This window comes from Condylura cristata, unplaced genomic scaffold, assembly GCF_000260355.1.
Source record: "Condylura cristata isolate star-nosed mole 26May11 unplaced genomic scaffold, ConCri1.0 scaffold00018, whole genome shotgun sequence".
NCBI classification, from domain to species: domain Eukaryota; kingdom Metazoa; phylum Chordata; class Mammalia; order Eulipotyphla; family Talpidae; genus Condylura; species Condylura cristata.
This window is the reverse complement of record NW_004567119.1, coordinates 14,458,675-14,463,674: the sequence shown is the minus strand read 5'-3', so window position 1 is coordinate 14,463,674 and position 5,000 is coordinate 14,458,675. Positions and strand designations below refer to the sequence as shown.

General features: G+C 36.1%; 1 protein-coding gene across 4 annotated transcripts in view; it reads right to left on the bottom strand.

The window, feature by feature from the left end:
• GRIA2 (glutamate receptor, ionotropic, AMPA 2) overlaps positions 1–5,000 on the bottom strand; it is a 107,717-nt gene that overhangs the window by 10,963 nt on the left and 91,754 nt on the right. The window lies entirely within an intron of this gene.

Sequence of the window (5,000 nt, the reverse complement as noted above, 5' to 3'; positions counted from 1 at the left end):
ACTTTATTTTGAATACTTAAAAACCAAAACTCTATTTCAATACATACTGGAAAAAGTAACAATCTTATGAGTGACAGATGTGAATAAGGGCTAATCACAGCAGTGTAATCAAGGGAATATTTATTGTAGAAAATAATTGATTTGAGAGAAAAGAAATAAAAAAGCATCTTTTAATACTTTACTCAAAGTGAAAAAAGAAAACTGATAGAAAGTTGCAAAGTCATAACATTTGAATGTCTACTTGTATTTCTAATCATGATTTTCTTTTTGGGAAGATGACTGAATAGCCTTTTCTTGTTCTCGTTAATATGAGATGTTTGATATGAAAAGTTGAACTTGAAACTTACTTTTAAGATTCATAAGGTTTAGGGGTGTTTTTGTTTGTTTACCCTAGAGAATTTTACAAATATAATAACCTTTATCTTAGAGAAATCTAGGATAAATCAATTCATTGTAAACCAATATAATGTAAATTCAAATTTGCTTAGAAGGTTTCCTGATCCATATGCCACACACACACACACACACATATATATATATACACACACACATACATATATATATACACACACACACAATATGTGTGTGTGTGTGTATGTTGCAACAAAATCATACGGTGACCAAGAGCTCCTTATGGAATTCTTAATACATGGATATCCATATGTGAATAATATGTCAAAATAGTCTAAGTTTGAAATATCAGTTTAAATGTTAAAATATTAATATTAAGTAGAAGAAAATATGACTGTTTTATATAAATAGTTCAAGGTATCTGTTTGAATCTTTGTTGAAAATGTTAGAAAGACTCTTATTCTAATTCAACAGGTGTTTGCTAGAAAAGCTGTTTTTCAAAACCATAGTAATCAAAAAAGTTATCAGTAGAAAAGCAATCCAAATGCAAAGCAAAACTCTCCCCTAGGCTTATCATCCAAGAATCTACATGCTAAATTATGATGTTTTTTTTTTTTTAACCAGGTTAATTTAGGCAATACCATTTAGTTTGGTTTAATTTGTAAATTAATAGGCTACCTGAGACAGTAGTGAGCATACTATAATCTCCTTAAACTCTGCAGACTGTTGACAATTAGTTTTTTAGACTATATTTACAGTAGACTAAAAAGAAGGGGGCTTTTTCTATGTTGGTAAAATCCCAAGTGGTCAAATAAGGTAATGTTTATCAGTACTCTCAGTTTCAAATCTTAGTTCCAACAATTCATGCTAAACAAGACACATTACTCTATGTCCATAGCATCCAGAAAATTTAAGCAATTGTTTGAAAATGCAAACTGAATACACTTCAAATTGAACCAAGTTTTAGCACAGAAGGAAAGAATATAGAAAAACCATAATGAGTTTTTGGATAAACAAAACAATCTCTTATGATTTGTAATATTAGTCTGAGTTCTGGTAGTGAGAGAAGAGATTGTAAAATGCAGCAAATAAAGGGCTGGAGAATTGGTTTCCATTTCCGTAGTACCAAGAAGGCCATCACTGGAAGTAGCTTTGTTTTAATGGGAATCCCCGAGTGGAAACCACCTCCATTAATGGGAATTTTGAAATAGGACATTACCGCTTCAATATACATGAAAGTACTTGATTTAATTTATGTGTGTGCGCACGCGCGCACACACACACACACACGCACATCAAAAGCACTTACTTAGGCTATATGCTGATAAGTAAACGACCTACAAGATAAGCTCATCTTACCCTCATGACCTGAGCTTTGATTGCTAAACCAATGAACAGTCTTGGTAGTTCAACTAGCATATTCATCACAAAAGCATTTCCCTTAAAGTCCAATGTAAGGCCCTCCCTGGTGGTGCAGCAGGTTAAAGCATAGCACTAAGAAGCTTAAGCCACTTCCGCATGAGTTCGATCCCCGCCTGCCCCGGAGGTGACCCATATGGCACAGCAGACCTCTCCTGACCCGCCCGCTGCTCCCCTCAGCAGTGTACTTCGTCGATCTGCCTGTTCTGCTCCCCACTCTGTCTCTGGTGAATCCTCTCACCCTCCGCATTTCTGGCCCGTACCCCAGTTCTGTATGAATAAATAAATCTTTAAAAAAAAAACCCAATGTAAAAATTCATTGCTAAAGGCATGAGTAAAAACATGATACAAACACAAGTAAAAATATAACAATGAAAATACAATTGTGCTTTGAAAACTGGTTCCCAATTTGCAGTTGATAGTATTTTCCCACTTTTTTTGCCAGCGATAGCAACACAAAAATGACAGGGAAAAAATACCTAGAAAACCCAAGAAGTGTTTACTATTTTAAATGTAATTATTCTGTGTGATTAAATCTCTAGATCACTTCTGAATCATTGAAAATCAGTGCTTGATAAAGATACCACAGTCTTACAGAGAAAGGAGAGTCTCCTTAACAAATAGTGTTGGGAAAATTGGACAGCCACGTGCAAAAGAATGAAACTGGATCACTCTTTATATCCATGCACAGAAAAGAAATAACGCTAAATAGATTAAAGACTTAGATACAAGATCTACAAAATTAAATATATTACATAGGGCCCTCCTTTGTGGCACAATGGATTAAAGCACAGCACTATGAAGCTACTACAACCGAGGTGACCCACACGGTGTGACAGACCTCTCCTGGTCTACCCACTGCTCCCCTCAGCAGTGTATTTCAGTACATCTGTACATCTGCCTGTTCTGTTCCCCACTCTGTCTCTCACCCCCCTTCACCTCTGGCCTGTACCCCAGTTCTGTATACATAAATAAATAGATCATTTAAAAAAATGTATGTATGTGTGTGTGTGTGATGATGTGTTTTATGAGATCAATGATAACGATGTTTTGGGAGACTCAACCCATTTGGCGAGGAAAGTAAAAGTAAAATAATTAAGTAGTATCAACCAAATTTAAAAAATTATACAACAGACACCTCTCTGGTAGTACAGGGGTTAAAGACAATGCTACTGGCAGCCACTGCAGCATGAGTTGGATCCCTGCCAGCCAGGGAGCTGACCCACATGGAGCAGCAGACCTCTGCAGTCTCCCCTGCTGCTCCCCTCAGCAGTGTACTTCATTAGATCCACTTGCTCTGCTCCCTTCTCCCCACTCTCTCTGGTGAATCCTTTCATCATCCCCCTTCTGTCTGCACCCCAGCAGTTTTTGTATGTATAACTAAATAAATCTTTAAAAAATATATTTATACAATACAATAAATACAAGTAGATCAAAAAGATATTGTACTGATTGGGAGAAATATTTATATATTGTATAAGTCACAAGAGGTTTATATCCCAGACACATTTATAACTATAATATCCTAAAAATATGTCCTATCCCTAAGATATTAAATATATATATGCCATGTGATGGAGCAAGTCGAACTCTATTTGTATATACGAAGAATAAAACTAAGAAGTCTACATTCAAAAGGTATAGAAACCAGAGCACAGAGTTTGAAACATTAATAAATACTGATTAACAGAACTCAAATTCTTTGATGACAAGAGATTTATAGGTGATGAGAAAGTTTAAGGAGGAGATGGCAGTTATCTTCATGTATTTGATTCATCTATCATAAGAAGAAGAAAGCAATTATAAACTCAGAATAAGGATCAATGAATTAAAATATTTAGAGGACAATGTTTTATAGTTAATGTACGCTATTTTGCCTTCTTGGTTAAGTATACACGGATTATTCTTCTTGATGCTATTGTAAATGGATTCATTTTGTTCACTGTTAAAGAAATGCAACTGATTCCTTTGTATGTTGATTCTGTTTCCTGCAACTCAACTGAATTTTTAGTTCCAATAGTGGTTTTGTGGAATCTTTAGGCTTTTTCTAGCATACAAGATCATGCAACCTATGAGCAGAGATAACATTATATCATCCTTATCAATTTGGATACCTTTTATTAATTTTTCTTGGAGACTTTTCCTGGCTAGAACTTCAGGGCTATTTTGAGAAGTGATAAGAGTGTGGACCTTGCCTTGTTCTGACTCAGAAAAAAAAAAAATCTTTGCTTATCAGTGAGCATGATGTTACCCATCATAGGCTTGTTAATGTTACTAGCTACTGAGTTTTCTAGTCTCGTGTTCAATAAGAGCAAATACTTTCTTGATAGTGTAATTTTTGGCATCTATTGTGGTATAAAGTATTGATTTTCTTAGATTGAACCATTCTTTCACCTCAAGGTAAATCTCTCTTGCACATGGTTGATGAACCTTTTAAAATGCTGTTGAATTTGGTTTGTTTACTAAGGATTTTACTATAGGATTGTCTACAGCATTTTTCCTTTGTAGTGTCTTGGTCTGGCTGGGCATTAGGGTAATACTTGTAAATTGAATTTGGAAGTGTTACCTCCTCTTTTATTTTCTAGACTAATTTGAGAAGAGTGGGCATTAATTTTCCTAAAGGTTTGGTAAAATTATACAGAGGAGCCATCTGGTTATCTGCTTTTTATTTATAGGTTTTTAATGCTTTTAATTTATAGGTTTTTGACTCAGTTGAGTCAGCTTCTTTATTCACTATAGATTAGTTCAATTTTTACATTTTTCATGACTCATAGAGATACAGATGAAGCAGAAACTAGAATCAAAGTCATAGCATTGTAACTACATTCAAACGTTTGTCCTTGGCAAGGGGAAGCTGGGAGTTGACGGTTCTCACGATTTCGTCCACATCAAGCTGCAGGAGAGGCTTTGCAGTGAGAGTGTGCTGGTCCAAACATTTTTTTTAAGATTTTTTTTTATGCATAAAGAACTGGGGTACAGGCCAGAGGTGCAGGGGCAGTGAGAGATTCACCAGATACAGAATGGGGAGCAACAGAAACAGGCTGATGGACTAAGTAAGCTGCTGCGGGAGCAGCGGGCAGGTCAGGAGAGGTCTGCCTCGCCATGTGGGTCACCTCCCGGGCGGGGATCAAACTCGCACTGAAGAGGCTGCGGCCAGCTTGCAGTGCTGCGCTTTAGTCCACTGTGCAAGAGGAAGGACCCAGCAAACCTTTAACTTTGCTCTCAGTGGT